This window comes from Balaenoptera ricei, chromosome 6 (genome assembly GCF_028023285.1).
Source record: "Balaenoptera ricei isolate mBalRic1 chromosome 6, mBalRic1.hap2, whole genome shotgun sequence".
NCBI lineage: Eukaryota > Metazoa > Chordata > Mammalia > Artiodactyla > Balaenopteridae > Balaenoptera > Balaenoptera ricei.
The window spans coordinates 82,512,894-82,535,484 of record NC_082644.1 but is presented as its reverse complement, the minus strand read 5'-3'; positions in this window follow the sequence as shown (position 1 = coordinate 82,535,484).

Genomic DNA, 22,591 nt, shown 5'->3' with positions numbered 1-22,591 from the left:
ACTAAGTAGCAAAGCATCAAAACACTACAGTTAAAAACTAACAGAGGGCCTCCCTGGTGGCACAGTGGTTAAGAATCCGCCTGCCAATGCAGGGGACAAGGGTTCAAGCCCTGGTCCGGGAAGATCCCACATGCCGCAGAGCAACTAAGCCCATGCGCCACAACTACTGAGCCTGCGCTCTACAGCCCATGAGCCACAACTACTGAGCCCGTGTGCCGCAACTACTGAAGCCAGCGCACCTAGAGCCCGTGCTCTGCAACAAAGAGAAGTCACCGCAGTGAGAAGCCCGCACACCGCAACGAAGAGTAGCCCCCGCTCGCCGCAACTAGAGAAAGCCTGCATGCAGCAACAAAGACCCAATGCAGCCAAAAATAAATACATTTGAAAAAAAAAAAGAAAAGAAAAAACAGACACTCCAGGAAAACAATTATTGTGGGAAATTTTTATGTACCCCTTTTTTAAGTCTTTTGAGTCTAAAATATGTTTTTAAAAAATAAAGATATAATTTGAATAATGTAGTTTTAAATTTATTTATTTATTTCTTTATGGCTGTGTTGGGTCTTCGTTTCTGTGCGAGGGCTTTCTCCAGTTGCGGCAAGCGGGGGCCACTCTTCATCGCGATGCGCGGGCCTCTCACTATCGCGGCCTCTCTTGTTGCGGAGCACAGGCTCCAGACGCGCAGGCTCAGTAATTGTGGCTCACGGGCCTAGTTGCTCCGCGGCATGTGGGATCTTCCCAGACCAGGGCTCAAACCCGTGTCCCCTGCATTGGCAGGCAGACTCTCAACCACTGCGCCACCAGGGAAGCCCTGAATAATGTAGTTTTAAAAAGCAACAGATATAGATATATAATAAATAAAATATATATGCACACCTTTGTTTGTATATAGATATATGTATATACAACACATACATATATATAAAACTTTAGATTTTCAAAAGAAACACCTTCCAATTGTCCATGAGATTATTTATAAAATTAGAACATTAATTAAATTGCAAAATAAAAGAAACCCATGGATCATAAAAGAAATCAAGAGGACAGTTACAGACTGTTAGAAGAGTGAAAATGAGAGAACTGTATATGAATTTACATACTTAATTCTCTCGAATATTCTATCCAAGTTATAGACAAAAGTAAATTCATGATCGTTAAAACTTTTATTATAGGTAAGAATATACATGAAATAGCAGAGAATTGAAGATATTAAGTAACTTTAAAAATTTTACTATAAAAATCAGGATAAAAAGAATCCTTTTTTTCTAACAGGAAAAAAAATAATTAATTATAATACTGTAAAACAGCTAAATAAAACCCAAGCATTGTTTCTATGGGAAAAAATGGTTTAAAATGAATTATAATAAATGATGAATACAATAAATAATAAAGGATAGATTTGCCTAATAAACATTAAAATAGAGGTTAAGAAAATAGAAACTACTCTACGATTCTAAAAATAAGGACACTTTTTTTTTCTTTTTTTTGGCCAAGCCACACGGCTTGTGAGATCTTAGTTCCCCAACCGGGGATCAAACCTGGGTCCCAGCAACCAACGAAAGTGCCTAGTCCTAACCACTGGACCACGAGGGAATTCCCAAAATAAGAACATCTTGATACAATACTTGGGTTTAGGGGAAAATAGTATATTATCTTAAATGATTCAATTAAAAAATTTAAAATATGAAAAGACTATCACAGGGAAATTATTTAAAAGTTTATCTAAAAGCTACTTTTAAAAGTAGTTTATCTAAAAATTATACAGATTTTCAAAAAACAGATCATTCTTGTGCTACAGAAAGTACTCAGTTCTTTTGTAAGCTAACAAACCCTAAGGCCAAACTAGACATGAAGAGTGCACGCGCGCGCACATGCGCACACACACACCCACACACACACAGAGACACAAATCTTACTTATTAATACAAATAATGCAAACTGAATTCATTAGTACAAAAGAATTAGCCACCATGACTAAGTAGGGTTTATCCCAAGAATTCAGGCACAGTAGTGGGAAATCTCTTAACATAATTATTCAAAAAATAGGCCTAATAAAAAAAAAAGATAAATCATTTAATTAAATCATTCAGATGTTTCAAAGGCATTCAACAGCATTCACTCTCCATTCCTTATTTTTAAAAATGTTTTTAAAACCTTAGAAAATTAAAAATAAAAGAATATTTTTCAACATGATAACTTGGATAGATAATTCAATAATACAAGAAGCAGGCAAAAAGAAAAGAGATGGCTATTGGAAAGGAATATTTTTAATCATCATTAATAAAGGAAAAAATATTTATTCAGAAAGCCCAGTAAAATATACCCTATATACCTTAGGATTAATAACTACAATAAAATATAATACAATACAATAAAAAACAAGATAAATAAACATGATTCAATTGTTTTTCAGACAAAAGATCAACAATAACATATCAACAAAACACACACAAAAAAACTATTTTGGAAAAATCTTGATTAGAATGTTGGGGTGTCAATGTCAAGAAAATTTAATTTTCTTGAGAAATATAAGACCTATTCGTGTAACCAGACTGGGCACTGCAAATATTTTCATTCATAGCTCTGTTAATTGGGTTCTTCTCATCCTATTCTAGTCATACCATGATAATACCTAGCAGACGTACCTTGGGGTGGGATCCTGACTAAGGGAGGTACCGCAGGCCCACAGTCATGGAAAGGTGGCTGCTTTCTGAGATTTAAACTACACAATTGACTACCAGTACCATTTTTATCAAACTAGAGATCACAGGAACTTGCCAGAGACTGTGCAGGAAAATATGATATAGCTTTCCTGAAATATGAGTTTCATTCATTATTTCAAAGCATTATTGTTAGCGGACTGTGGAGAGCTGTCTTTGTTTTAAGAAACTACCGTATTAGACCACTCTGATTTTGATGGTAGGGTCTTGAGGAAATGATATGGAGGCAGACAGGGGGAAAAGAAGAGAGTCAAACCGTTCTGAGATTCAGAATGTTCTACGGACTCAAAGATGAGTCATTAGGAAAATTCCAAGAAGAAGTAGCATGAAATAGCAGTTTGGAGTCCAGTGAGGGATTCAATTCATGACAGGATCCTGAAGCACTTTTAGGACACAGTTGTCTAATATTCCATCCTGAATGCTTATCCTACCATCATCCTAAAATTTCAGGAAACACCAGCTACAAGAAATGTTTTAGGTAAACGGTTTTGATGGAAATTAAGAATAGTGTCTTTGCTCTACATACAGATCAGAATGGAGCAGAGAGAACCCGTCAGAAAAGGAGAAACCCTTCAGAACAAACAAGAAATCAGAACCACTATTTGACTAGAATAGCATAAGCCTCCAAGAATAATACAATTCTTGAGGAGGTCTTAGACTTCTGTGTGGCCCAAGAAAACTAACTCAATTTTATATCAATCTTAATGGACAAGGGGACAAGAATTGATAGGTGGATAGCATTATTTAATGGAGTAGGGTCTAAGGTTTTAGAATTATGAAGGATAAGAAAATAAATTTTAAAAAATGCTGAACTTCCCACATATTCTATTAGGCCTTCTCCTCATATCCACAGATGAAAGTCCACTTCCCCTACTTTTAAGTTTTGTAGACAAGTCTGCGATATATTGAATTAGATCAGTACAGCAGCACAGAATGGCCTGATGTCCAGAGCAAGCCTTGCTTTCAACTTGTCTAAATATCTTAACCTATTCTAGAAACCATCTTGCCAACTAGGTGTGTAGAAAAACATGCTAGGCAAGCACATTTTAGCAGTGTCTATCCGGCACTACTTAGCGAGCAAAGATGATCCTGGTGAAGGGGTGGGAGCACACATGCCCCTTAAGGAAGGTTCTCCTCCAACGGAGGTGAGTGCATCACGCCAGCCTATGAGCAAAATTCCTAAAATATGGTGAACTTGTCTTGCTCAGGCCACACTCCCTAAGCAAAGTTTTGATGTAATTTGACATTATTTTGGTTTTCATAGCAGCTTGCCTACTGCAAGAGAAAATGTTATCTACGGACATGAGAGCAACGGTTCTCTGATCTGTTGTTATTTTTCATGGTACAATAATAAATTTGCATCCAGACTTATTTAACAGTCTCCTGAGGATTCACACCATCCCTGAAAGATGAATGAAACAACAAAAGTTTCTGGGCCTGGAAAACTAAGAGTCACAACTAAGTTAATCAAGATTAGATGTCTCTTGGTCTTCTTACTTGTGAATGACACATCCCACTGCTATATGCATTCTTTCAGCTATTTAAAGGAACTCTAGTAGCATGTCTGTGTTTGAAGGGCTCAAAAGGGAAAATGGGACAAGAAAATCTACCTCAACTCTGCAGCTTTGTTAGCATAGCACACTAATTCCTTGTTTGGATCAAATTCCATTCATAATATGGAGCAGCAGTTTCCCAAGTGTGTTCACCAGACCTTCACATCAGCATCACCATGGAGGTTGTTAGAAATGCAAATTCTCAGGCCCCACCCCAGACCTCCTGAATCCAGAACTCTGGAGATGGGGCCCAGAAGTCTGTGTTTTAGCAAGCCCTCCAGACGGTTCGAGCATGTGCATGCAGGAGTGTGTGAAGTTGTGATGGCCTTTGGATTTTTTCATTAACTTCACTGATCGCAGGTGGCAAAAGCACCACTCTCTCTCTAATATCAGAGTGAACTTGCCCTCCCTGAGGTAGTTTGCAAGCATAGGGTCATTAATTTAAACTCATTTGTCTCTTAATGTCATTTGTCACCATTAGCAAACCGAGTTGTGTGCCCCAATGGGAGAGAAAAAAATCAATCACTACTGCTTGGTTGGAAGTTGAGTAGGCATTGTAATAAACTACAATCTAGACACCCAACTGATCCCTGCAGCTCAACAACAGATCAAAATCTAGCTAGAAGATGAAAATGAGGAGTTGCTTATTTTGAGAGGCAGTGAGGTGGACTGAAAAATCACTGAACAAAAAAATCCAGAGACCTAGATCCATTGTACCTTATCTCTTTCGGCTTCAGCACCTTTATTTACTGAACATAATAAGTTGAGCAGGACATTAATATGAAAATAACAATTCTCTTTAAAAAAATCAAGCATAGGCTCCTAGTTCCTAAATATCTTTAACTTGTGATTTCTGTCAAACACACTTAAATGCGCGGTTCAGTGCCTTAACTATTATGTGGTTGCTGGTAAACATCAGAGACAGTAGAGAGGAATGAAGAAATACTGTGCAGCAAAGTGTAGATCCAGCTTGACTCTCCACACATGACTAAAGCGGTGTGACGAAGAGCAAGCATCAACTCCCACGGGCCTTCCCCACTTCCTATTGATGGACAGAACTCTTTCAGTTGCAAATAAACAGAGACTTGACTCAAGCCCGGCATGTAGAAAAAAAGAAAAGTGTGTGTGTGTGTGTGTGTGTGTGTGTGTGTAAAAGTGATTTCTTGATTATGTATCTGCAAACTCTAGGATGAACAGGATAGCTGGATCCAGGTGCTTAAATAATTCATTAGCATGCAGCTCTTCTCCACTCCTGGATCTGCCTCTTTCGGCTGTGGATCCATTCTCCTGCAGGCTGCCCCACATGGCCGTCCTGGCATTTCCAGGCTTCTATCCTCACTGTACCAACTGCACCAAAGAGACAGACTGCTTTCCCAAGACACCCAGTACAAGTCCCAGAGTAGAATCTCCTTGGTTCTGACTGCGTCCAATAACTGCCTCTTGGTGCGGGGAAACCTCTTTGACCAGGCTTGGGTCAAACGTCCATCCCTGGAGACAGGGATTGGGTCAGCCTCACTGTCTCTACACTGGGCCAGGACTAGGGTCCTGAGGCAAGCAATCATCTAGGGCACATTATTTAAGAAGTCGCTCTGTTATTGCCAACCCTGTTCATGCACAAACCTGAGAATGAGGGCCTCCTAACTGCACCCCAGGTGCCTCACTCGCCCCACCCTAGTCTCAGTGGTCCTGCTACTGAAAGTTAGGTGGTGGTGGGGCGGGTAGGTTCCCCAAAGGAAAATCAGTGTGCCACTATCTAAAGAAGAGGAAGGAATGATGCGGAGACCAAAAGGTAATAGATGTTCACTATAATATTATTTTCATGAGCGAAGGCAGGAGATTTGACCTAATAATCAGTAAGGTCCTTCCTTGCTCTAAGATACATAGTTCCATGATCTGTTCTTCATTACCACTATCTAAATGCAAGAAATAACCAGAGTCAAATTTATCCAAAAAGGAGAAAAGAACAGCAACCCCCTAAAGATGAGTCACTTAATATCTGGGCTACTTATAAAACACACTATATCTTCAACCCTTTCTAGTCATATGGAAATTAGATTAAATTCACCAATTTCCTTAACTGGCAGTCATGAATGTAACAGAAATAGATAGCCCAGTCGTTGGATGACTCAAGGTTGATCCTTGGTCCAATGAGGACGTAAACACATCTAACTCCAACATAAGGCAAAACTGTAAGTAAGTGTTGTAATTAGCATGACCATTATAAAGTATTAAAGATAGGACCACAAGCACAAACAGAGACTTTCCAGGGCAAACCAAGACATATGTCACCCTGGTTTAACACAGATTTACATAAAGTGTTGTGAGAGCAAAGAGCAAGAGGCTTTAAATATAGACTATGGAACTCAGTAAAGGCAGCTCTCATCAAGGCTTTGACTAAGTGGATTGTCTACAACGATGAGGAAAAGATTTGATACCAACCAAAGCACATGGATAGGAAAGAATAAAAAAATAGAATATGTTCAAGACAATATGAGTAGGTGAGGCAAGCAGCAATTTGAGAGAGAAAAAAAGATATGGACATAATAACAGGTTGGGGTCAGATCAGGGAGAATATTAAATGCCGTTAAGAATTTTCAGTTTATTCTAAAGACAGTAAGGAGGAGAGGAAAAGTGACAGACAAGCAGTGTGGTGAGGGAAACCATAATCTTCAATCATTCCAGGACAAGCATCAGTTTCATCAGAGAAATAACATAGTCATGATTACCTAAAGAAATGGTTGCAAACTTACTGTCCTGGCATCCAGTTGGGTGCACAAACTTATTCTGAGTGGCCAATGTGATTTTTAAAAATAATTAACTTAAAATAAATTTGAGTAATCGTATGCATGACATTCTAGTTCAACCACAGACTCTGCCACTCCCAACTGCCTCACATTGAACAGATACACACATTTACCTGATGGGCCCTGAAGGCACTTGTGTTTGTGAGAACACCTCAAAATGGGTATTTCCTGTTTTATCCTCAGGTTATTTTAAAATTTTTCTAGGGATAACATATTGTTTCTTTTCATCTGCCACCGATTTTAAAAATTCACAAGGTCTTCTTCATGAGAGAGTTTATTAACTCTAAGATGATAGAAATCAAGAAATAGACATTTATGAAATTTATTTCTACTGATATATTTACTGTGCTCTACTTTCACAGAGAAAATCATTTCAAAGGAAGAAAGACGAAGAAAGGGAGGAAGGAATGGACAAAAAGATGGAAAAGTAAAAGAAGGGAGAGAGAAATCTGAAAGTAAATTCAATACCTGGGAAATCTAAATTGGCTAGATTGTACTTGCCAAGATAGAATCTCCACACAGATGGAGTTTGGCTAGCCCCAAATACACAATATTTGTATCACAAGATCCCTATAAAACACAAAAATGATGCAAGTATGGGCATAAATAAGTAGAGAGGGGGTGGAAAGCAATCCTGTCTTCCAGATTGAGGAATAGAGTGAAAATAAGTCATTTATCTCAGATTTTCAATCTAGGAAAAATAAAAAGATGTCAACCCCACAGTGTGGTGGATGGGTGCAGAGGGTAACTAACTGGTCAAGGAAAGAGACATATGTCATCAAAAAGGCCCTGTGAGCTTGAGAAACACATTTCTGCACACCAAGATAAATATGAGCATAGCTCCAGACACTGACAGTGTGGATAGCAAGAGTTACAGGAGACATCCCTGGTGTGCTGAGAGATCTTCAGAGATTCCTCAGTAGCACCTGGACTCCTACCCTCACCAGTGGTGGTCCCAGGGGCCTAAGCTACACAGGAGTAAGGATAAATGGTTGATAGAATGCCCCTAGGCCTCTGTAGCCCAGGCATTTGGGGTCAGAAAGGGGCAGATCCTCTAGTTCAGGCACACTCTGATGCTCCAGTTGAAATGGCCATAAAGGAAGCCTTCTTCTGCCCGGAAATAGTTACTGAGTTCTCGACTCCGCTCAACATTTATTTTTCTTTCCCCGGCCATCTGACAATTGTTTGGTTTTGGATGCTGGCTGCCTGACATCTTCCTTGTCAAAGCACTGCTAAGAGAAAGCTCCACACTATAAATCTTCTTGGGTGGGCCCCAGGACTGTTGCCTACATAGGCTGAGACATGTCACAGAAGAAGGGCATTCTTAAGTCCTATAAGGGCTGTCAATGGATGTGGGGACTGGAAAAAAAGGGGTGGGGGCAGGTTTAGAAAGGGAACTTACAGCTAGGTCACTGAATGTTAACGAGCAAAGAAACTATGGAAATCTAATCCCTATGCAACTGGATGAAGTGATTTTTCCCAATGTTGCCCAATCAATCATCAACAGGCCTGATATTAAAACTGAAGACCCTTGTCTCTAAATTTAACGGAGCAGTGTGTTCTGGGAAAGGGCATCATTCTGGACATCATGGCGGGCCACTCAAAGCTGGGTGAGTTTGGCTAAGTCACTGATCCTGCAGTGTTTCAGTTTCCAGGTCTTGAAGACAGAAGTCTTCAGTTATGATTTCCAAGGCTGCTTTTAATCCCCAAATTCCAGGACATCTTACCGGATATACTGTGCTCCTCGTAACTTTTCTCCAGGCCCCAGCACACACATACACACACTTTCATCTGGGTATTTTCAAATAGAGTCCCCTGCTTGATTTTTTGTTGGACTGTGAGTTGTATCAGAGGCATGTGACATTTGCTCAGCGGATCACGGGGAACCATGAACTTTGAACGCTTTTAAAGGGAGGTCAACAGGGACTTACTTCCCAAGGATATGGCCTCCTGTGAGGCTTATCAGTTTATTCTGCAGCTAAAGGGCTTGAATTATCTCAAGCCTCTTGCGGGTTGAGTTGTTGTAGAGTTTGCCCAATGGCATTAAACTCCTCTATTATATTTCTGAGTAGGTAAACTCAGTGCCCTCCCTTATCAGAAAGGTGGGAATGGCCCTAAATCCTAAGTGTACATTTGTTAGCTTTTGCTTCCTTCATCTCCACCTCCTCTGCCTTATCCACCTGCCTCTGAAAATACTAGAAATAGTAGTAATAGTAATGGAATAATAGTGATACTACTACTAATTAATATCTAATTCATTAGGTGGTTAAAATGATAAAACAAATTCACACATGTAAAGAGCTGAGAACAGTGCCCTGTCTTTAGTGAGCACTCAATCAATGTTATCTATTGTAGGTATCGTGCCACAAGCCTGGAGGGGCACCTATATTCCAAAAAGGAGCAAACGATAGGTGTTTTTAGAGAGAAATGGGCTACATGATCACAGCAAGTCTGCTAGAAATTTAGGAAAGCTGATGGGCCTGTGACCTCAAATCACAGGCTTTTATAGGAAAATGTGAATTAATTCTTCCTGTCAAGAAGGTGACAAAAGGGCACCAACCAGATCACTGAAAGAGTCAAGTTTGCAGACAGATTAAATGAGCCAGAAAGGGAGGACCAAGACAGCCCAAGGGATTTAGAAAGAAAAAACTGGGGCCATGTCCTAGATTCAGTCAGAGAGCTAACACACGAAAGCCAGAGAGGTCAAGATGACAACAGTTATCTTGGCTGAGACTCAGAAACTAACTGTGAATATTAGCAGGGCTGTCCTATACAGATGTGTAGGTTGACTGCACAACTCTGCAGGTACCACTAACCACTCACACAGTAGTCATCATGGATTTGTTTATTCATAATGCCAATTTTCTAGTAGATGGCAGTAAAGTGGCACAAAGAAAGGTCACCTTTTTCCTTTTTCTAATCCACTCAAGATGTATATGCTGGTGGCAGCCTTTGGCATTAGACAGGTAATAGGTGAGGATTTCTATCCTCAACCACAATTAGCACCCTTGCCTCAGTCAATGGCCAATAGCTGTGGAAATAAATATGCAACCTCACAAAAAAAGAGGAGAAATGCAAATTATAATAATGAGGAGCTGTAATTTTTATTTATCAACTGGCAAAGATGTAAATGACTGTTAATACTTTAATGCTGGTGAGAGTATCAGAACACAGGAACTCTCATGAAGTGTGGCAGGAATATAAATTAGCATAACCTTTTTGTAAGGCACTTCAGCAATGTATATTATAATCAGAAAAGTGCACGCCATTTGACCTATAATTCCGATTTGAGGATTAGCAAGAAATACTTACACTGGTATACTTACACACACATATATAAAATATATACAAGAATGTTCACCATAGCATTATTTTAATAGTAAAAAAAAAAAGTTGGAAACTCACACAAAGCTCATTTATCAAAAACTGGTTGAATCAACTTCAGTACATCCAAACCTTAGAACACAGACCATAGCAGAAGCCAAAGAAGGAAGTTACTCTGCAAATGTGCTGAAATGAAAGAAATACTAATACTGAAGAAATACTTATAAGAAACATTTAATGTTGCCAAGAAGTGTGTATGGTTTGGTCATCTTAAAGGAGAGAGAGGTGGGTGGAGGAAATGAGAAAAAGAAGGTAGGACTGTTGGGAGGGAAGGAAAAAGGAAAGGAGGATATAGGGTTTCATATGTATAGGGAAACTTCTGGAAGGAAACATAATAAACTGTTATGAGTGGATATCGCTGAGGAATGGGAGTATAGGAGGCTTTTATTTTCTGTGCTTTATATTTTCTCATTTCCATCCCTTGCAACACGAATGTGGTAATTCTCCTAGCATGTGTTACCTGTGAACTTGCTATTTCCTGCGCAGAAAAGCTCTCCCACCCCAGCTATTTGCACAGCTCCTGCTTTATGTCACTCAGGTCCCTGCTCAAATGTCATTTGTCTTAGAAGACTGCTCTGACCCCTCCCTAAATAAAATAATGCCTTTCATCAGGCTCTATCCCTCCATCCTGCCTCATTTTTCTTTATGGTATTTATCAGTGCCTGACAGTACATATTATAACATGTATTTATGTTTGTTTATTGATTCTCTCTCTTTCCCAGTGAAAGTTCTCTCTGTGAGGGCAGGGGCTCTGCCGTATAACCTACTTTTTTCTAGGGCCCCAATGCCTCTAAATTACTTTAAGCTACTTGAGCATATAAAGTACGACATGATGTAAGTGTCACTAGGGTTAGCCAAAGCCTAGGTGCTAACCGATAATGCACAGCCAAAGGGTAGCCAGTCAAGAATGTACAGATGAAAAATCAGATAGTACCTTTTTTCTACAATGAGAAAGAGCCACTCCCCAGGCTACCACAAGCCTAGCTATAACTTAGCACCATCATCAACCGAGGCTTTGCTATTCATTCAGAGTGAAGGGCAGGAATGAGTTTTAATTCTGAAGTTAGCATAGTGAATACGAGAAATAAGTTCTCGAGGTACTCAAGACAGGTAGATGAGCTAAATATACATTCTAAAGACTTCCTAACCCAGGGCATAAGCAGAATCCAAGAATCTAGTGAGTGCACTTACCTGCACCCAGGAGAACAGCACCCAAGCTTGAGCTTTGCTCAGGCCGGCACCCGGAGAATTTCTATTTGTCTGACACCAACTAGAAGATAGAGTCCTGCCTCTGGAGCACTGGGTTGGCCTAGAGAGGGTCTTTCATGCAAGGAATGCTGGGGCCATCTCAAAGAACAGAGAGCTGGAATTTCTTTGAGCTCAAGGAAGAATATATAAAAACCTTCTGCGGTGCCAGGCAGAATCATATCAGAGCCAGAGGTAAAAGGAAAAACCAATAATGCTGAACCCATATTTATTTAATATGTTTACTTTCTTCATCGTGGATATATTGCATTAATTTTGATTTTGAAAAATAATACATTCAAATATTATTTATCTTGATTACTGAGTTCTTCGGCACTCTCTTAAACGTTGTGACCTAGGTAAGAATGTTGCTCACCCCACACTAGTCCTGCCCTGCTTTTTGGTTCCTCCTTTGCTAGTGAATGACCGTTCAGTAACTGTCTATATATGTAAGAGCATGTGGTCTGAGACTCGCTTCCATTGTACGGGTGGTAGTGTTGTGGGGAGTAGCTAAGCTGTGCACCACAAACTTATCTAACCTTGTCCACTCTATCTCACCAAAAGAACCATGAAATCTTACATGACCAAACTGCATTAGGTCAGTTCCCAAGAGCCTACCTACCACACAGCTGCAGACAGTAAGTCTGTATCAAGAGTACAAACACAGGGCTTCCCTGGTGGTGCAGTGGTTGAGAGTCCGCCTGCCAATGCAGGGGACACGGGTTCGAGCCCTGGTCTGGGAAGATCCCACATGCCGCGGAGCAACTGGGCCCGTGAGTCACAACTACTGAGCCTGCGCGTCTGGAGCCTGTGCTCCGCAACGGGAGAGGCCGCGACGGTGAGAGGCCCGCGCACCGCGATGAGGAGTGGCTTCCGCTCGCCGCAACTAGAGAAAGCCCTCGAATAGCAACGAAAGACCCAACACAGCCAAAAATAAATAAATAAATTAAAAAAAAAAAAAGATGACTACTATCTTAAAAAAAAAAAACAACCCAAGCACTCTCTAATGATTTAAATGGAGTATAACCTAGAAAAATTAAAAAAAAAGAAAAAAGAAAAAAGAGTACAAACACATTTGCTCTAAAGTGAATGAAACAATCTTTAGAGTAACTCACTCATTTGCATGGACCACTATGAATGCTCTGGAAGAAGACCTAGCAATTTTGAGTCATAATTCTGTAATGTTTTTTAAAGCGGATACCTCCATTTATAAACTTCAGGCCCCTCAAAGCTTGGATCCATCCCCAAGCCGTGGACATAACCTATTTTTAAGTAAACCAATAGATGACCATTCAGGTTTACAAACATAATAGTCTGTAGAGACTATTTACTTTACAAAACGATAGAAAGTGTCATTCTTCAGCTATCTGGTTCCTATTAGTACACTTAAAACTTGATTTAACCTACATACATTGACTTTGTCCCAGTTTATCAATACCATTTATTATGTAGTAAGGCACACCCAGGAGTCTATGCTTAATTGATACAGAAGTAACTGGTTGAGTATTACCAACTTCTGTTAATTTAAAGGTTCATGTGAAAAACTTTTAAGTTGTCTAGTTTGAAACTTTTCCTATTTGTTGTTGAATTTTTAAAGTCAAGATTGGCTAAACTGGTTAGATGAACTGATCTAGCTTAAGTATAAATCTAAGAGTGTAAAATTTTAATTGTGATGCCTACACAGACTACAGTACTCAATACACAATTCAAGCAACAAACAATTTATTAAGTGCCTACTAGGTGTGAGCATTCTAGGCTCAGGCAATAAAACAGTGTTTAAAATCATGGTGAGATCCCACTTGTCACTCCTGACATGTCATACGTTATACAAGCTATTTCTTCCTTGCAATGTAAATGGTAATACTTGTCCCGATAACTCACAATTTCAAACTGAAGATCTGCTGAAGTCCCAGTTTCTGTTCTTCTCCACTTCCCCTGCCCCCACCTTCCCTGCACTCTCCTCTCTACTCTGTGCTCCAGGGCTCTGCATCCCAGTGCTTCTCTTTTGCCAGCTGCCTTCCAATTGCTTTAGGCCAAAAGAAGGCACTGACAAGAAACTGGAGAGACAGAGGAGAGAGGCTGGGGGATTTCTTCCCTGCTCTTCCTGCTTTTGAGTCATTTTCTACCAGCACTGTCATTTTATGGTGACTCTTCCCGCGTGGAATGTGTCAGGATGTCAGGCGTGGCTAGGGGCTGGTAATACTCTTTCCACCATTTGCCCCCGCAAGCATTAGGGATAAAAACTTTGGCTTCCAGCTGCGACTTTCTGGGTGCCTCAAGTCCATCATTCAGTGTGTGCTCTATCCCCTTCCTTCACCTCTGTTAAGTAGTCCCATCTTTCAAGCTTCCTTGTTTAAACCATCTGAGGGGATTCTGTTTCCTGCTGGGACCGTGACTGACATCATATATGACAAATTAAGGTAAGGGAATGGTTAAAATAAATAACAACACCAGTCAGTTAGGTTTACACTAAGCAAACGTCGGTCACTACTCAAACAGAGTAGTTTGTGAGCCCTTTCACTACCCGTTCTATTTTAAAGCTGACTTTCCACACTTGGGGACCTCTCCTTAGTCCCAACTGTGCTTTCATTATGATTCTGAGCTTAACCGTGAACATTCACTGTGGGCTGAAATCTGGCCATGCTAAATCTACATGTATCCTTTAGTTTACTCTTCAAAAAATGCTGAAAAAATTATTTTAGGAAGTTTAACACATATGTTAAACTAACAGAGGTCTACCAATTTGAATCTTATTATGCCAGGCTTAACTGATATATTAAACATCTTAATAATCTCCTATCATGTGTGGGAGGAGAACTATTTACAAATTATGAAACGTGATTAAATAAGATTATATTTAATTATATTCAATTGTAAATACTTAATATTTATAATTGACCCTTCGGAAAAAAATTGACTAAGTACCCTTGAAAATGTTTGCCTTTTCTGATATTATTGATCTTGCAATATTAACCCAACAAGACAGCAAAAACCACAAACAAGAAACCCTTTCTCCAACAAAGAATTGACTGTGAATTCTTAAAAAATATAATAATAGTTTTTAGTAGCATGCTTATGAGTCAGACTTTATTACTTGATAAGCTTGTCATTTTTTGGAATATTAACATTTCTCTGTTTTAATGAAGTCTAAAGCATTGCCACAAATTTGCCTTCAAGAACTTGTGGAGTTTTTCCTTGTTTATGAGTATGGGCTATAAATAGTCCTGTATGTGTATTATATTAATATTTTACACATTATTTAAATGAAATTATATAATTATACACAGGAAAATCTTCATTTCCCACCTGTCTGGCTAGTGGGACCGGACAATCAAAACGTACCACTGAGGCCATGTAAAGTGGTTGCAACAGTGGTCCATGCCAGGGTAGTACACAATAGTGTCAGTTATTATTTTCTGTTGGCAAAATTCATTCATTCACTGCACCAGAGGGAAATTTACCTCGAGGTCAGTGAGTTTAAGTTTCAGGGCATCTCTTACACTCAAACCTGAGAGCGTCAAGAGTCACTAGGAATTGTGGAACGTTCTAGGTGGCAGGGGAAGCCAGGCTGTAAGAGGAAGCATTTCTATGAAGTCATTTCTGGTCAACTGCTTAAAAGGGCCCGAGAAGCAAAGAGCCTGGATCTCTGAGGCACCAATAATTTGTTGCGAATTCTTGTCTCAGTTTAAATAAATATTCACTTTCTTACCTACTTTTATCTGGAATTTTGCATTATTTTTCTTCAAGAGAGTCTACCAAATTGTACAAGCTTCAGATCAGGGACTGCCCAGATCACATTTTCCAAATATAATCTGGTCCAGAAAATTGGGTCTTACAAATTACTTCTATGAACAGAAGGTCTTGTTGCCAAAGCAATGACTTTAAAACTTTATCAGCTTCCAACAAAGAAAACTCATTTGACAGCAAAAGACACATGACTCAGAAGGCTTCAGTTTTTCAGAGAGCAGTGTTGGTAGTAAGAGGAACATCAACCAAAGCCACCGGGTAGTTTGAGGATCTGCCCCGGAAGAGGCAGTGGGCACCTGTCGTGGCCACCAAGAGAAAATGAGAATTTTATGGTTAAATATAAATCCCTTTTGTGTTAAAAACCACAGTTTAAAAGAAGCTAACACCTCCTATGGGCAACCTAAATATGCTTTGAACAGCATAAGCCGTGTCCTGCTTGTTCCTGAAAATATCCAAATATTCCTAAGGAATATACTTCTCCATTTATGATTCACTTTTTCATCACACTCAGATTATGATACTGCTGACAGTCAATGGCATTTTACAATGTCTTATTTCACAAGTGAATCAGAGACAAGGAAAGGTAATGTGATGTTCTTGAAGACCTAACAGACAGAGTGAAAATTTTAACTCATTTTCCTCTGCTGCTTCATTATTTCCAACCCACATTAAATAAAGGCAACCATATGTTTTTGAAAATACTGTAAACCTGACAAAACTTTCAGTTAGTCATTTATTCTGTGTGCATATCGTACAATATTGATTTCTTTGTGTTACTTTATCCTTAGCTTTTAAAAAAATAATTGTGATGAAAATGATTTTGTTTATTTCCAAATAAATACTCAAGCATATGCATATACCTCAAAAATAATGAACATATGTGTTTAAATTAAAATGGGATGTCGGGGGAATCCCATGAAAATACATACACTAGCAGCCATTGTAAGGTCTATCTCACCATGTTTGCCAAACTTTGAAGTCTGGGCGAGCTTCCCATTTCTGTGCCCGCTGGAAATCCTGCAAGTAGCTGATTTGTGAGACAATGCCAAGCCACCCAAAAATAGAGGGATGAGATTAGGTTCTGTGTAACACAAATACCGTGATCCTATCAATATGATCTAGCTTCAATCCCTTTGTTTGTTATGTCTAGCATATGATTAATATTGTATTTCAAATCTGAAAGAGGAGAGAGATAAAAGTAACACACACATAAAGAAGCTATTACAAAGAGGAGTAGGAAATCCAAGATTTGTTAATTAATCACCTGGACAAACAAGATATTGTCTCCTTACATTTGAGTTGGTTTTCCCATTCAGATGTGTGTTTTCAAACAAGTATCTGGTGACAGACAGGGATATACACAGAGGATCCAGAAGGCATCCTCTCTGAAGATTTTAAAGACATGGCTCCTTTCTTAATTTAGGAGAAGAATGATGAGGAAGAGACTGTTTTAACTACAATGCAATTGGAAGGAATATAAATTAAAGCATACCCAGTTGCCTTTCCTTTATACAAAGAGAATGCAATTGAAAAACTATAGAAATACATGTGTCTATGTTTTATTTCCAGCTTACTGATCTGCAGTGGGCTACTGGTTTAGCACCACAATTTTCTGCCTCATATTTTTCACTAACAATGGTTAAAATCTAGTGCTCCAGTATTCTATTGCAGCATAACAAATCATCCCAAACTTGGTGACAAAAATCAACAACCATTTTATTGTGCTCATGGATTCTGTGTGTCAAGAATTGGGCAGGGCACAGTGGTAGGATTTCTCTGCTCCACGATGTCTGGGGCTTCATCTGGCAAGACTCAAGTGGCTTCAGGTGACTCCAACAGCTGGGGCTGGAATCCTATGGAGGCTTCTTCACTTACAAGTCTGGTGCCTGAAATGGGATGACTCAAAGGCTGGGCATAGATGGGACTGTCAACTGGAGTGCCTACAGGTGGCCGGTCCATGAGGCTTGGGCTTCTTCACAGCATGGAAGCATCAGGGTAGTTGGTTTTTACCTGGTGGCTCAGGGCTCCAAGAGTGAATGCTTCAGCAAACAAGACCTTCCATGACCTAGTCTCAGAAGTCACATAGCATCGTTTCTGTTATACTCTGTTGGTTGAAGCATTACAAGCCCAGCTAGATTCAAAGGGAGTAGACATAGACACCACCTCTTGATAACATAAGTGTCAAAGAATTTGCAACCATGTTTTAAAATTGCCACACCTATGCAGTGTGCTACACCTACTCTTAAATATAGCTAAAGTAAGGAACAAATAGTATTCATTAAGTACCTGTTAACTACCACACACTATTAGGAGTTTTAAATACATATTTACTCTTCAAAACAGCTCTATGAAGAAATTATTATTATCTCCATTTGACAAGTAAGGCATCTAAAGCCCAGGGGTTTTATAACTTATCCAGGAAAACACAGTACTGTTCAAAGCCTTGGTCTATTTAATTCCAAAGACTGGTACTTTCTCACTATTCTTACTATCACCCTATGTTTTCTTGTGTTTTTAACAAAAATTCTTTTCCTAATAAAAGAGAGTCTCTTTTTTTTCATTAATTTGTATGGAAAATACCATGTTTTAACCATCATACTTTAGTTCATACGATAACCCAAAACTCACCAAACACCAAAAACTAAATAATTTCAATGCATTTAAGATACTTATAAATATGAAAACTATTTGTTTCCTATACTGCTATAACAAATTACTACAAATGCAGTGGCTTAAAACAACACAGATTTACTATCTTACAGTTCTGGAGGTCAGAAGTCCATAACAGGTCACGCTGGGCTAAGTCAAGGTGTCAGCCGACTGAACTCCTGCTTCCTTGCCTTTTCCAGCTCCTCAAGGCTGCACACATTCCTTGGCTCATGACCCCTTCCTCTATCATCAGAGCCAACAATGGCATCACTTCAAGCTCTGCTTTTGTCACCACATCTTCTTCTCTGACTCTGACCCTCCTGCCTCCCTCTTTCATTTATAAATACTCTTGTGATAACATTGGGCCCATATAGATAATACAAGATATTCTCCCATCTCAAGACTCTTAAATTAATCACATGCAAAGTCCTTTCTGCCATATAAGGTAACATATTCAGAGGTTCTGCAGATTAGGATATGGACATGGGCGGGGGGCAGGGTGTGGATTCTGCCTACCACAGACTATTACCCAAACATAGCATAAGTACACACATCATCTATATTCCCCAATTAAACAGCCACTATACTCTGTCATCCCCTCACATGAAATGTGTCGTATTTCCCAATTATCGGGCTGCTAATGACAACATTTCCTCTCTTACATCCAAATTAACCATCTCATCAAGCTCACTAAAGCCTTTCACTCAGCGGCCGGAGGCTCCACAGCCTCCGCACCACCGTGGGGAACAGTGCATTGCGTCCTGCGGAGCGCAGATCCCGCCGCCCCTCCCTCTCAGCTCCCCTGACAGACGGGCGCACCTGCGGGCCCAAACAAACTGACCAACTCATGGCGTTCAACCCAGATTTGCAGGGGCGCCTCCACACCTCCTGCAGGCCAGAACATGTCTGATCCTGCCCAAGAGGCAGCGAGGAAGGTCGAGGATTCGAGTGGGGTGTCCTGTCTAAACAGGACAGGTAAGTTTGCGCGCTCCTCCACACTCACCACCATCTCCTGTCGGGTGTTGTTTTCACCCCCACCCCCGGCTCCAATGAGGATAAAAACGGGGTGAGAAGTCATAGGGTTGAATCGTCAAGCCCGATTTTCATGCCGACGTTCTCATCTGTTCAAGCTTAGCATTTCACTGCAGGCCATTACTGGAATTTATTAACTTGCTAAAACTGATGCTCTGAGGTCCTCACCCATTGTATGGTAACTGTTTGCTTAATTATCCATATCTAAAGAGTGGCTTTGGCTGATTTGCGGTTCTTTCAGCTTTCTAGGCCTGTGCAGCCCTCCGCTCAGCGACAGCACAGGTCACTGAGTACCTACTGAGAAGCGTCCTCCAGAAACCCTGGAGGGCTCACAGCACAAGCCTGGTACATCGTACACTCGCAGAATGTGTAGCTGCCGGTGCAAAACCAAGAACCCACTCTGGGAGGGCAGTGAGGGGCTCAGAGACACCGGCAGATGCCACAGAGAGGCTGCGCAATTTTGTTCCAACTATACTCTTAGTGCCACGATGCCACAGAGTCAATTTGTACTTCTGCATGCAGCTCATGCTGGTGTGATGACAGCTCTTAAAATATTGAGTGATTGTGGGCCCGTCAGCATAAAATTATTCTAACATGGTGCCTTTATTAGTGCTTCAATAAATGCCATTCTTCTTGTGTTCTGAGGTGGCATTTGCAAATGAGCTAATTTCTCTGCGGTAAAATAACTGTGTTGCATTTATTTTGTGGGGGAAAAAACAGTGCTATTACATAAAGGGGGCTCTTTTTCCATCAAAACCACATACGCTGTAGTTAGTCAAGTTTAAAAAAGAATGCATTAACTAAATGACTAGGTAATTATTTAAATGAACTTGCTGCTTTAAAAAGCTGTAGATGGGATAAACACCTTAAAAATCCCTTGTTATTTCAAAAAGATGTGGCAAATTAGTCAGAGGAGTCTCCGTGCTCCAAGTCAGGGGAAGAAGGTGTCTGCTGATCGGTGCAAGCATTTTAGGGGTTGGGTGTGGGTCTCTTGACCTCATGCCACACTGGCTTCATTCTCCAGAAAGAGTGGAATGGGGAGGAGAGAGGAGAAGAGGTATCACCTGAATCTTACTCTATGCATTTTGCTGCCTGCATCCTCTGGTCCGGAACCCTAGACTCCTACGGCCTCCCTAGTGCGAGGACCCTTGCGTGCGTCACGGATCGACGCTGCCCGCCCACGATAAGAAAGCAGTGAGCACCACACTCACGGAGGTCTCCGGCAAATCACGCGTCAACCCCCTTCCCTTAATTAGGAGACTGTGCATCAAAATTAAGAAATAATTAACTACCTGCCCAGGGTTTCTGTGAACCAACGGTAAGACGCTCGGATGCTACTCTCCTTCCAATTAGCAAAAAATTTTAAAAGGGAGGGAAGGAAAGAAAGGTGAGAGAGGGGAGAGGGGAATGATTAAGAGCAAGAACAAGAGAGATAAGCAATAAGAAAAAAAGAGAAAGTAGGAGGGAAATAAATACAGAAAAATAATCCTGAGAAAATTTTCTCAGAGAAATGACTGAGAAATAGGAAGTTGTATTTTGAGATAAAAGTCAAGCAAATCCCATTGTAAGGACAAACTATGAATTTATTCAGGCTAATACTTCCTAAAGGAAATAATGAGGTTTCTCACTCTCACACTGCTGTGAAGATCTCTGAAGTTCTTTCCTCCCTTAGACTTTGTTCCTCCTTTAGCCAGGTCTGTGAGCTACACAAAACTAAAGGGGCATTTGGTTTTAAGAAGAATTTAATATGTTTATAAAGGAAATCAATAAATCACAACAATTTTAAAATGGGAATTAACTAATATTGGATATCTGCCATGTAACCAGGCACCAGGTTAAGCGATTTGCACTTACTCATTTGTTTACTCACCACTACCGACTTACACAGTTCTCAGTAGCTCTGCTGAGACTTCTGGAGCTCTAAAGAACATTTTCCGGGACTCCCCTGGTGGCACAGGGGTTAAGAATCCGCCTGCCAATGCAGGGGACACGGGTTCGAACCCTGGTCCGGGAGGATCCCACATGCCGCGGAGCCACTAAGCACATGCACCACAACTACTAAGCTTGCGCTCTAGAGCCTGTGAGCCACAACTACTGAAGCCAATGTGCCACAACTACTGAAGCCCACGCGCCTAGAGCCCGCGCTCCGCAACAAGAGAAGCCACCGCAATGAGAAGCCCGCACACTGCAACGAAGAGTAGCCCCCCCTCGCCCCAGCTAGAGAAAGCCCACACACAGCAACCAAGACCCAACACAGTCATAAATAAATAAATAAATAAATAAATAAATTTTTAAAAAATAAAGAATATTTTACTTACAATCTAAATTTGGGACCAGGTAAGAGGTCAGACTCAGACCAAAATGTCAGCTTTTCAAGTGGATTGAAGAGCACAGCTCACACGTGAGCCTTTAGCACGTTTCCTAATACTTCACCCCAAGTCATACCTGGCCACCAGCAGGAAAACCACGTGATCAAGAGCAAGCACAGGGACTTGAGACTAAACTTACTTTACACTCCAGGTATATAGCACAACTTACTAAACAGGCTTAAATTAATTCATCTTTCTTCCTTATGTTTCATTTTATTTTATTGTAAGTAGAAAAGTAAAATCTCATGAAGATGTCATAAGGATTAATGAGAGAGCCCCTCTTGAATGATGAGAAAGTTATGTGTCTTTTTTTGATTTTTTTTTTTTTTTTTTTTACATATCTCACTATAGACATGGGGCGATAGGCAAGTTTCTGGACTTTCCTAGACCTCATTGTTCTTATTTGTAAAATGAAGGCGTTGACTTAAAGAACTTGAAGGCCTTGTGATCCAGGAACCTGAAGCATCCCCTGGGAGTTAATAAGAAACGCAGCAACTTGGGACCCACCCCAATCTACAGAATCAGAATCTTTACCAAGATCCCAGACCAAATCACATGCAATTTCAAGTGTGAGAAGCATGGTACTAAGGACCATTCCAGCGTCACAGCTGTATGAATCCATGAGTTGGTTAACACAAACAACCAACCAAAAACTAGCAAAGAGGAGGCCAAATACTGGCCGTTATAAAACAGCTAAAACATATTCCACCCCTCCCTTGGCCCTCACCTCTAGGGCTTCACTGATGTCTTTTATCTGATAGTTTCCTTAGGGTTAAAGATCCAATGGTGGCTGAGTCAGCGGCGATAAGAAAGTGGAGAGAAATCTGTAAGACGCTGTTCCTTTTACTCTTCTGTGCCCAAAGCTATATAAACGTTGCAGTAAAATATGCAACATATTTTACCCTATGGGTCCATCCTGCACATACTGACAGAGGCAGCAGAGCAGAGGAATAAGCGGGACTGGCCAGGGAGCCTGATGGCCTGCCTGAATTCCAGTTCTACCACTGACAAGCTGTGTGATTCAGAGTCAATACAGCATTTCAGTCTGCTCATCTGAAAAATGGAAATAGTGAGGACCCCATTTCACTAAG